General features: G+C 35.1%; 1 protein-coding gene across 2 annotated transcripts in view; it reads right to left on the bottom strand.

The window, feature by feature from the left end:
- The window catches only part of LOC132108165 (leucine-rich repeat and fibronectin type III domain-containing protein 1-like protein), a 134,558-nt gene extending 122,994 nt beyond the window's left edge, over positions 1–11,564 (bottom strand). For both annotated transcript variants that reach the window (XM_059514756.1, XM_059514758.1), the window contains exon 1: positions 11,013–11,564. The gene's annotated coding sequence lies outside the window, so the exon portion shown is untranslated. The remainder of the gene's footprint in view (positions 1–11,012) is intronic.
- Positions 11,565–13,062: the final 1,498 nt, after the last annotated feature.

Genomic DNA, 13,062 nt, shown 5'->3' with positions numbered 1-13,062 from the left:
AAACACGACGGAGATAAAATCCATTTCAGGATGCTGTGTTTTCTCGGTTTACAATATCTCACTGTGTATGACAGCTACTCACACATCTCAATGAGCTGGGAAAGAATGAATAATAATAAAAAAAAAATAATAATATCAACAGGAAGCTGAGACAACTGTAAAAATGCACCCAACTCAGTTAAAAAGGTGAAAGCAAACTGGGAATTTTCCTTGCAGCCAGTTGCACCAAAGGGAACTGCAAAATGCTCCAATTTCAAAACAAGTTTTCCATACACTTTTCAAGGCCCCTTTTGCCCATCATGACAAAGAGGCGCCCTAGGCGAAAATGTTGCCTCCATCAGAGTACACCAACAATGAAAACAAGTTTCTGCCTCAGAGTAAAAAAAATAAAACTTAGTTCAAGTTAATACTTTATCATCTATTGCATCACTGCACCTATTGCATCACTGCATCTTTTAAAAAGATTGTTAAATAAATAATATATCCAAATTGTAAAAATACTTACTCAATGATTTGCTCAAGTCGCAAATTTAAAGTCTAGCGACTTGCTTGACTTAATAAACAAAATTACTATGATTCGAGAGACGGTGACTACATGACTTTACAATGACTTCATAACAACTATAATTCAATTAGTTTTAAAAATAAATCACTGCGACACAAATTGATAACAAAATCCAAGACTCAACACCAGTGGCACCAGTGATCTGAGTCATTGCATAAGCACAGGAAAAAATAAATAAATAAATAAATAAATACAGTGCACAAATTACAGAAGGTAGAAAAAAGTCTCCCAAGATCATTTTGTTTGAATAAAACACTTTGGAATTGACCGTATTCTTAGAAGGAGATTTGCTGCATGCACAGTTTACAAAGCTAGGATATCAGACATGACCGGGTCACCACATCCTTCTTCACTGTTTGTTAAAGTAATTCTGACAAATATCTAGACAGCATAATGTGCAGATCAGCATTCGGCATGCTTCTTCATACACAATTATGTTTTCAGTGTAATCAAGGGTATAGGGTGTTTCAACTCAACTAATTTCAAGGGTTACACCAGTCGTGGCCACTTGTGCAATGTGAGCAATGATACAGTACATCTAATGTCAACGAGACAGAGAGAAGATAGCAAGGGAAATGCATAACAAAGTAAAGTGGAATGCACCTCTTAATTTTGGAATGCAGAAAAATATGCATGAACCTCGCATTTTGTATGCAAATAAATGCTAATGGACAATTATAAGAAGTCATGTAATGAGCTATAAATTCACTGAAAAGCCGTAAGATGCAATAACAATTACATTATTTTTTTTATTTTATTATTATTTTATATATTTTACTCTGAGGCAAAAACAGGCTTCCATTGACAAATTACTAAGGGGAACCATAAGACATACATCTTAAACATACTTAGTTAATTGAGTGAATGTGTGTACTACATGAGTTAATGGAGGGTCACATTCATTCAGAGTTTAACTTCAATAAAATAAATTCAACATACTGAACTGAACTGAGCTAATCAAGGTCTTCAGGATTACTAAGGCTACATCTGAAATTGATTTACCTCAGAAATCGGCGCTGGAAATGACGTCACACCCAAGTAGTCTGTGTTCCAATAGAGAAGCCAGAAAACCAAGATGGATGCACCCATTGTTAGCAATACCAGTTGATTAAAAATATAAAAAGTGGTATTTTGAACAGATAATGCCATAGTATCATGTCCACAAATATAAGTTCAATAGTACCATGTGCACCAAATAAACAGAAGTGGTAAAAAACAATACATTACTACTGTTTCTCCTCTCTTGATGCACTGAGCAGCCATATTGGATTCTGAAGTTGGAGTTGTTGCGATTCCTCCGAGGTCCCAAGTCAGAACTATGACTTGGGAGGGCATTCCAGTTAACGTTCCTACTGGGAACTTGCAAGTACATATGAAACGCACCATAAATGCCCAATTACGGACACTCAGACAAAGCAACATGGAAACACAAGATAGTTTTTACACTCTTTGAGAAATCACTGTTTTAATACAGGTTGTCTGTTGTCTTTGTGGCAGGGCTGGCGTCACGGAGGGGCATCGCCGCCTCACTCAAACGTCTTGAATGCTGTGCTCTCATCTCAGGTCTAGCAGCTTCTTGCGCTTAATTCTCGTGCATAATAACCTACGTCATTCTAAAACAAGGCACTCAAATTCAGAGAAATTCAGCTTCTAAAACACGCGCCGGCTCTGCTTTGTGGAATAAGAGAAAGTATTCTGTTTTAAATGCTTAACCTTCAGTTCACAAGCCATATTATATATTTTGAAAAAGTTCACACTTTTCCATGGCCTGATAAGGGGAAAGAGACTTAATGATAAGAATGTGACACTTTGAACAAAAAATCCCACCCTATAGACTGAAATCCTTTCTATCTCAAGACACTGAATCAGGGGCGTAGCCATCTTTTCAGAAGTGAGGGGACAGAAATTACACACACACAGAGACACACATATACATATATATATATATATATATATATATATATATATATATATATATATATATATATATATATATATTATGAGCTCTATCAAATAAAAGGCAGTAAATGTTTCAGTTTGTGTGTATGCCTGCATTATTTTGACGGACCCATTTTCAAGAGACGGAAGTTTCCTCCTATGGTCTACAGCCCCTCTTACAATATATATATATATATATCTATATATATATAGATATATATATATTGTTTTTTTTATTATAGAAATTAATGCTTTTATTTAGCAAGGATTCTTTAAATTTATCAAAAGTGACGATAAAGACATCACTTTACAAGAGATTTCTATTTCAGATAAATGCTGCTCTTATGAACTGTCTATTCATCAAATTATCATAATAAGAGTTTTTTTTTCTTTTCTTTCCTTTTTAGCAGCAAATCAGAAAATCAGAATTATTTCTGAAGGATCGTGCGACTGGAGTAATGATGCAAAAAAATTCAGCTTTTGAATCTCAATAAATAACATTTTAAAATATTTTAAAATAGAAAACAGCTATTTTAAATAGGCTAGTAAAAATATTTCAAAATTTCACTGATTTGCAGTACTTGGATCAAATAAATGCAGGCAAGACTTCTTTAAAAAACATTAACAAGCTTACTGTTCAAACACGTTTGACTGGTAGCGGATACTATAGGCAACTGTAATTTTTCTCTAATTTCTATCTTTTAATTGGCTTAGAAATCTATAACTGCTAGACAATAACACATATTTTTTTTTTTAGATTTGTTTATATACTACAAACACTTTTTATCTCCTAATAAGGCAGAATCGTTTCTATACTGTAATAAATGCTATGTCAATTAGCACTGCATTGTTCATATATTTTATTTATCACCTGCTGGAGATTTTTTTAGACTTGAAAAAAACAAAAACAAGCTGGATAGCTGGACGCTGTTGCCCATTTCCTGTTATGACTTTCTGCGCGAGAGTGCCCTCCGGCTTTGAGTATGAATGAAACACACACTGCAGGAGAGTTTAGCGCTCCGTGATATTCATTTCTCCTTCTCGGTCCGAAGAAAACATCAGGTCATGCACAGACTATCCTGTCTCTTTGAGTTTAAATCTATATTTATTCACACCAGCTCTTGAAAACCTCTATACGAACACACTTGTCCGAAAAAGTGCGGGGGACGAAGTTCTGTGATGATAAAAGTGGGGGGGACACGTCCCCCGCATAATCTACGCCTCTGGACTGAATCATTTAAAGCCTCTCAGTTCCAGAGGCACCATATGATTCGTTACTCTTATGAAATGCAGATAAAAAGAATAATTAGAGCACTCAACTTTATGTCTGGGTTTCTTAAGGATACAGATATGGGAAGACAAGTTTTCTTTGGTTTTGACTAGTGAGAACTAGAATGTCTGGTAAAGTACGTTTCCGAAAATCAACTTTCACAATGTGACATCTGAAATACAATGAAATACTATGAAGGCAATTTGCGCAACTCAATTCTGAACATTAATATCAATAAAAACTCCAACAAATTTACAAAAGTGAGCTTGACTAAGCCACACATCTGAATATATGCCTTCATTTGATGAAGAACTGTTAGGTCTTCATCTTCACCATTTTCCTATGCCAACATCAATATCCTTATCTGAGGGCATGCTGCTGATCAACCCCGAATGAAGAAAGCAGAGCGTTCACTCAGACTTAACGCCAGACCCAGCGCCAGTCAGACAGCGGTGAATGCGATTTTGCTGGGACCATGTCATAAAGTGATTTTCACTGAGCCAAGGAAAAAAGAAGACAGACTATAGGGATCGGTCATCCTTGAAAGGCCAAATAGGAAGTGATGGTTTCCCACCGTGCTGGATCCGTTTCTCTGCAGGAACCCCAGAATGGATTAGTAAAGGCTTTGGCTGTGGTTTGACTGGCTGTAACCGTAGATCAATAGAGGTCTTTGGAGTGCAGGGCAAATACATAAATTGCACTTAAGCAGACCTTAATTATACCAACAGAGACAATGTTGAAGATATTGTATGCTAAAGACGGGATTTTGAACTGAGCAAGCCAAGTACTACATTTTCTGGGTCATGTTTCACATAATTATTATTTAAAGTACATTTGAAATTTAAAACTGCTTATGGTGGGGAAAAGCTGTTGGTAAGGACAAGTGGTAACACTATCGACATGTATTTTTTATGTGTTACACAATAAGGAATCTTTTTACAGTTCTGTATTAACATTCCCTGAGCACAAATAAACTCTAAATACATAAAAAACTAAAATGACCAACCATCACTTTCTGAAATTATATGATTTAGGTCTCAATGTGGAAATGCGAGGGGATACAAATGGTCTAATAAAGCTCAATGGTTGTCACACGTCCTCTGAGGAAGCAGAGAACAAAACATTTTCTTCAATTTGTTTTCAACCTCAGATGCTGCAAAGATCAGGAATTATTGAGCAAACAAAACTAAAATGTGAGGAATAAAATCACAACAGTCTGTTTTTGCAAACTGGTTGATATGTTTTCTGCAAATATATATATATATATATAAAAAAAACAGGGAAATTTAATATATTACTTGAACAATCACTTAGATAATTAATAATATTTAATCATATTTTTATTCAGAATTAAAATAAATAATAATTATATATATATATATATATATATATATATATATATATATATATATATATATATATATATATATATATATATATATATAAACAATGTTAGTAATAAATATCAGCACAAAAATTATATAGGGAAAAAATACACAATTATTTGTTTAAAAGTAATCATATAAAATATTATTTTATTGGGAATGAAAATTTCATGAAAACACATACATTATATATTTTGAAAATATTTACATGTATACACATTTATATATTTAAATTCTTATATTTTACATTATATATAAATATATATCAATGTATAAACATACCATATTTTTCTTAAATATACACGTGCATGTGTTTGTATTTAGATAAAAAACACAGTTTGTGTAGAAAACCAGCTTCCAGGGGGCGTCCAAAATTTTTTTTTTTTTTTTTTTTTTTTATTCATTAAAATAAATTGTAAATAATTTGTTAAAGGTAAAAACGAAGTCCGTACATCACTTCAAGCACATTTCCTTGAAACAGTTTTTAGCTGTTGACCTTAATAATGTGTTTTAATGTTGAAAATAATTTCTCCACCAATGCATCTAATATTCTAGACTTTCAATGTTCCCTTACGAATATTAGCCATGGTTTTAACAAGAATAACACCAAAAATAATCATTCTTGTAGCCATGGTAACTGCAAATCAGCCATGATTTTGTTACTTCAAACAATAATTTACAAAGAAGTATTGAGATAATAATTTCTTTTGGTTATAAAAACAGACCCAAGACACCAATAACTTTTAAAATGACTTCAAATGCATTAAATAAAAACAATGAGGCAATAATGATTGGTTAATAACACTGTTAAAATGCATAATCTATGCTAATAAATAAATATAAAATGTATGTACATAACATGCTATTACAAATGCGTGCAAAGGGAGCCAAAGGGTAATTGCTACACTTACAGGACAATCAAATCCTTGATTAGGCTACTGGCCAAATATTTAATTCAAATATTCACTTAATCTTTCATTTTTGGCCACCTTTTTTTCTTTATGATGACACAGACCCTATAATTTCTTCAACAAATAACATGTTGGCCTCACAACCCTTACAAAAATAAACCATGGTTTTGTCATACTAATACTGCTTAATTTTATTTTCAATGATTTCTGAATGCTTGAGTCTACAAAATAAATTAGACAACTGTATTAATAAAGTCATAGCCATAGGTAACTGTCGAGAGCTGCAATTGTTGTTTGTAAATAATAAAATGTTTTTATTTATTTATTTATTTATACTCAAATAACATAATTATTAAAATTATATGACTAAATTATTACAATTCTGATCATATATTTTATAATTAAAAAGATCTTGGCTGGTTAGAATGAATGAATGAATAAATTAATGAATGAATGGACATTCATTCATTCAGTCAGTCAGTCAGTCGCCACCAAATTTTCTCTATTCACCTGACAGATTTTTTGGCATCACTAAAGACTTATTTTGGATCCTGGTTACAACTGGTTTTATACAAAAAGTAGCTGCCAAATCCTTGTATTATTCCAAATGTGAGTAGCTACTCCAGTGAGAGCGTGGTAACTGCATACTGTGACAGCTCCTGTTCTTAAGCCCTTTTTGGACAGGACTAGTTTTCCCTGAGGAGGTCAGGTTAATTTGTGTTTCACAGACATACTTTGTGACTTAAATCCTCCGAAATCAAACGCTTTTGTGTCCACCCCCCCACACACACACACAAGAAACACAAAATAGCAAATTACCTACTGTTTTTCGACTAACTCAAGGGGTCCTCTGAGAAAACTAATATGGTCCAGATAGGGATGTCTGTGGAATGACGCCGCTTCTCCTCATTTATTTTGACCTTCATTGAATACCGTAACAAAAGTTAAATTTCTCATCGCGCTGCCTGCTGCACCTTGATTATGGATTTTGACCTTTTTTGCCAGGTTTCTGGGGGAAAGTAACAGTTGGCAGTTTAAGTGCTGCTGGCATCCAATCCGACGTAAAGGGACAATTAAATCAAGCAGAGTCCTATTGCTGACTTTTTTACAATAAAACAAGTCTGACAAAGAATAGGATTTGAAGTGAGTTGTTGCAAATACCAAATATAAACACATTAGGGCTCAAAAGCTTTTAGGTCTAGCAGAGAACCATTGATTTTGCTGAGGTGTGAAATGTTTAAGTAGAATATTGATGTGCTTCACAACACAATGGAAGAACAGGCCTGTCCTCCACCATTCTTTCCTTTGCTTCACTCCCCACCCGTTTCACAGCCTCCCGCTGACCGCGATGTGTATCTGCATTGGCTTCTGGGCCAGATCAACTGGAAAATTACACGTCTGCCTGTTTAAGCACCGCTGGCCAAACTCTGTTGTTGGGCATCAACTCAAAAGTGGCAAGAGTTCATTTAGAGCGGTCGCCGGCCGTGTTAAGCGTCGAGGAGAGGGAGTGGGAAGAGTAGTAGGTAATAGAAGAGCAACACACAGGCTAATACATCGGCGCAATTAGCCGCAAGCTGAGGCAGCTGTGGCGTGACGGAGGCCCGAGGGTAATTGCAGACCCCACTCATCACTGCCTCTCGTTAATACAGAACTCTGCACCCCTGGGAGAGAGAAAGAGAGGGTCTTTCTCTTCCTTTCCCTAGCTCGCTTTCGACTTCCATTCCAATCCTCCCTGAGCACAACTCTGCTTCATGGTGAGCCCACTCTCTCGGGAGATTGGAGTGTGCACCCTGGTTCTACCACATGCTGGAAAATATGACTGGGATGGAGAGATCGATCAGAATACGGTCTCGTCTGCATACATGGTGAGCGGTGCAGCTCGTGATGGATGGCAGAGGAGGAGTGAGGAAAAAGGGGAACATCTGAAATATTCCACTCAGACGCAGAGGCTCTTATGGAATTATACAACAAACGATGGTTAAATTACATTTTGTGAAGATCAACGAAACCATGAAACCAACAACGCTGACTAATGTGAAACTATTAGCCCATACTTGATGTGGAATTAAGGCTATTTTTTTTTTTTTACATTTCTATTTTATTTTAATAATTAAAAAAATATTTTTGAGATTTTCTGTTTTTCTAATTACAGTAACAACAACATCAACATCAACAACAACAACAATAATAATAATAATAATAATAATAATAACAACAATAATGAAACTACTACTAATAATAATAATAATAATGATGACCACAACACAACATTTTACCAAATACTGTGGATTTATATAGAATTTTAAACATATTTATGTATAATCTTGCTTCATATAATCTAATAATAATAATACGTTTGGGGTCAGTTAATGTATTTTGTTTTATTTTATTTACATTCTTTATAATGATTACTTGAAATAAGTTAATTTAGCTGCACAAATAAATCAATCAATCCACATATACATACATGCATAAATAAATAAATAGTTTCTGAAAAAAAATATAAAAATTTAAATTAACTCCAGACGTTAGTGTCTTGTCAGTAAATTAAAATGTAAATAAACAAAGGACTGAATAAATTAACATTTTTGGAGGAATGTTAGGTGGCTTTTTTTTTTCTGGAAAAAACTCTTAAAAACACATCCTTTCTAAAAGGATTATTTGTACCCTCAGAGCTCAGAGAGGTTCCAACAGGAGAGTGGAAGTCCAATCAGTGCAATTTTAAGCTTTTAGCGTGCCCTTTTCCACCATGTGTTTTCTCGCTGTTCATTTGACACCAGTATGAGCTTTGAAATGCTAAAGAAACCTGGGAAACCTTTCAAATCAATCTAATTCAAAGTCACTTTTTCATTTCACACAACAGGGAATGCATAACTATGCAGCATGTGAGAGAAAATAGCCATACTGTGGTCGCTGTGACAGATGCAGCAAAACCAACCCAGTTCTCACAGCTAAACGGTGACTCCCTAAACAAATGGCACTGCCATGTGCAAACTGTAATAATGGAATGTACTGGTCCCAAATCTAGCTCTATGTATTTGCATTTCATTCATCCTGCCTTATATTTGGATGTAACATCACCAATCATCTATCCATAAAGGAGAATACGGGACTGCATGTGGTCATTCTACAACTCTACAACATTCTAAAACAGGGTTTCTGCAGGTAAATTTAAATCGTTTTAAGACTATGTGAATTTTTTTTTATAAAAATGAATAATAATAATAATAATACTAACAAAGTGTGGTAAATAAACTGAATTTTAATACATTATATTTATATGGTCCTTAAAATGATAGATCACCCAAAAATGAAAGTTCTGTCATAACTTACTCATTTACACACACACACACACACACACACACACACACACACACACAAACACACATATATATATATATATTTAGTTTTGTTTTCCTGTGCAAATATCTAATGATTCTTAAAACAAGATACACTGGCTTGAGGAAAAGAAAAGAAAAAGTTTTATGAGAAAATATTTATGGATTTTAATATAATTTTACTGGAAAGTTGTAGAATTTTTTTTTTTTTTTAATAATTATTATTTATTTTTTTGTAACAATTTTACTATGAATGCCGTTATGAATTTGAGACCTTCTGTTCTGATTTAAGACATTTAAGGCCTTAATTTGTGGAAGGGCTAATTAAGCCTTTTATGACCAGCAGAAACCCTGTGATAAGTCGGAATAAGCATTTCTTTTTTTTTTTTTCTTCTTTTTTTTTCATTTGCATATCCCATCAAACCCAATATGGCAATAAAGAAACAATATAATGAAATAACACAACTCAGATGGTGATCATGTTGAAGGGCATTAAAGAGAAAGAAACATATGTTTGCTATTACAGCACATACGGATTAAATTAAGACCAGTTATGAAATAACCACCTGCACCTGACATGACTCAATTTTCAGGATGCAGAAGCTATAGGCAATACAGCACAAGAACTCATCTACAGGCCCACCATGGCCCCCTACCTGTGGACAAGAATAAGACATAATGAGCTTTGCAACTTGACATTCAAAACTCCTCCAATTGTTGGACAGCATTAACAGGCATATATGCAATGCATATAGGCATGGACCAAGTGGGGTTTATGTTCCATTTAAAGCACAAATACTAGAAAGATAAAAATCTGATCTTGTATTAAACAGTGTTTGTTAATGAATATAAGATAACATTGATGACACATTTCACTTGGCATCATGATGATCCTCACAGGACATTTTTGCATGTGAATGAATTCCAAATGAGGATTAAAAAAAATAGCATGATTTTGATGACCTGCCACTAACTCAGAATACAGTCTACATACATTTTTTTTATCTAGGTTTTGGACATATCTTTGCTGTTAGATTATATCAAGAGGTCTGGTGCACTTAAACCAGTATTTATCTTTAAAATCACAAGCAGAAAACCCCTGTACTATCGCAGTATAAATGTAGGCAGAACATCTTGTGATGCAGAAAAACCTATCAGGGTGTGCTGCCACCATGGGTAAAATATCTTGTCAGACAGAACTAACCCACAACCCTAACCCTAACGTTATAAGAACGCTTATATAGTGTACAGTTTGTCTAAACATTATTTTGCTCAGTTAAATCACAATTTTGCAAGACCCAAAATTCAAGTAATCACATATGCAAATAAAGAGGAGAAAGTGAGGTATCAAATTCACAATGGGGAGAATCGTGGCTCTGGTGCATTGCTGACCATTACTCAGCATCCGTGCAGAGAAACACCTCGAGATCATTGCATCTGGAAGAACATTATACTGATAATTCATAAAAAAAGCTTTGTATTCATCGGAATCCAAACTCAACCCAAAAGATGCGCAAAAACGCGCTGGAAATCAAGAAGAGAAAAATAGTTTGCGCTGCGCTGTCAATTAATCGCAAAAAGTGAGTATTTTTTAGAAAAGGTTACCTTTCCACAACGATGCGCCTTCTCCTCCGGTGAAAGTGAAAGCCGGTGGTCGTTGAATGAGGACGGGGTGGGATAGCGCTAATTAAAGCCGGGGAAAAGAGCAGACAGGTTCGGTATGGTTGCACAGTAGCTCAATGTTCTTCACAATGTGCACCAAAAAAAAAAAAAAAAAAAAAAAACACGCTTTCATTTTCTTCAAGGACCGCAATCTTTTCCTCTACTTTTGCTTTCGCGCACTAATAGTTCCCATTCTTGTGCTCGATCCTTCTTCCCAGGTACGGCGAATCAGATATCTAGTTTCCTTGGCTTTTCAGTTTCACCTTTCAATAAAGAATACATATCCGTATGCTGCTGAAATACATGACAATCTAATCCGTCAGAGGTGTAGATCCTCAAAAAGGAAGCCTCTTGCAATATCATCCTGATAGATGGGTGAGTTAGAAGACAAATACGCACGAAGCGTCTGCTCGTCTTGGAGCACGTTAGTGGGCGTTATAGGGGTAGATCTTCACTGCTGCCAATAAGCATGCATGCCTCCGCCTGAAGCGCTGCTTCTCTACATGCACGCAAACAGGCGTTCTGTCAGCGCGGATGGCAGAAACTTGTGACTTTGAGGTAAAAAGTATACATCGTTACAGAGTATGAGAGGAGAACTCAAGTCAGGCGAAACTAACGGAACACAGCAGGGGCAAATATGAAATGAGCGCCCGGCACGTGAGTGGGTTCGTGTAATCGGAAGGAAAAAAAAAAAATAGATCTGACCGGCGCGCTAACAGACATGCGTTGCTCGTTTAGCTTTTCCGGCCAGTGTCAGTTGTTTGGTTTGTTTCAGCACCACGGACAGCGCACACGAACGCTGATGTATTTGAGACCTATGTCTTCTAGATTATCTATCTATATAAATTGTGTTAAAAAAATATTCTGATTGTTTAAAATAGTCACATGGTGCACTTACACTAACATAGATGTTTTATCCATCTAATGGATGCCTATCTGGCTTTCTGTCAGTTAATTCATCTTTTTTTATGTGTCTTGCTTATTGGCAGGCGTTGTGACAAATTAAAGAAGTCAACAAATTTCCACTTGTTATTTAAGTGTGCCATTTTGCTAACCTTTTTGTTGTCACAGGTACAGTTGTTAGACTTTCTTCCCATTGCAAGTTTTTTGATTTAGTGACCTTTTTTCCACATTTATGTAAACAAATCAATATTTACAATGAGCAAACTTTAGTCATGCTGAAAGAGGAACAACAGTTAATCCAAGGCTTACCGCCCCGAAAGATCTTCTCTAATATTTCACAGTAACTTTATGTTGAGCACATCATTCAAATTTCCCACGCAGAAAGCGGATGTTAAAGCAAAAGCACACACTGATGAAAAGAGTTGCATGACAACAAAAAAAATATTCACAACATTACAACTGTACTCTAATAATCTAGATCTTGAATAAAATTGACTACTTTCACCTAGAAGACCTTATTTTAATAAAATTGAATAATTATTTGTCATTTATTATTTACACCAATATATTGTCTTCCACCATGTTTACCTCATGTTATTATGAAAACCTAATATCTCTACACATTTGGCACAGGCTGAAAAGGTTACTACAGCTAACATGACCCAGGGACCTTATGAATGTCATTTAACCTCAAGAGACCTTGAAAGGATAAAGGAAACGGATGTGAAATCCCACAAAATGGAGGTCTGGTGCAGGGATAAAAGAGACAGCATGCCTGCTGCACTACTCCTTAGAGACATTAAAAGCGATTGGCATCTGATAAAGAGAAGTAGGAAAGTCAATAGGAGACTGGGTGAAAAGAAAAGCTGAAGGGTTAGTGTGAAAATACACAAACACTCTGGAAACAAAGCAGATGTCTAAAGGGCCAATCACTGAATCACAAAGAAAGAAAGAAGGATAAAAAGTGAAACAGGTAGTGCGTAGAAAAGGTAAAGCTGAATAATTGATAATAACATCCTTGTGGGGTGTCAGATGTGGGGAAAACGGAATATTAACATTCTAGGCATTTGTCAGTTTTAAACATCGCATT

The sequence above is a fragment of the Carassius carassius genome, chromosome 28, assembly GCF_963082965.1.
Source record: "Carassius carassius chromosome 28, fCarCar2.1, whole genome shotgun sequence".
In the NCBI taxonomy this organism is placed as follows: Eukaryota; Metazoa; Chordata; class Actinopteri; order Cypriniformes; family Cyprinidae; genus Carassius; species Carassius carassius.
Note: the sequence above shows the minus strand (reverse complement) of the source record. Positions and strands in the feature narration are given on the sequence as shown.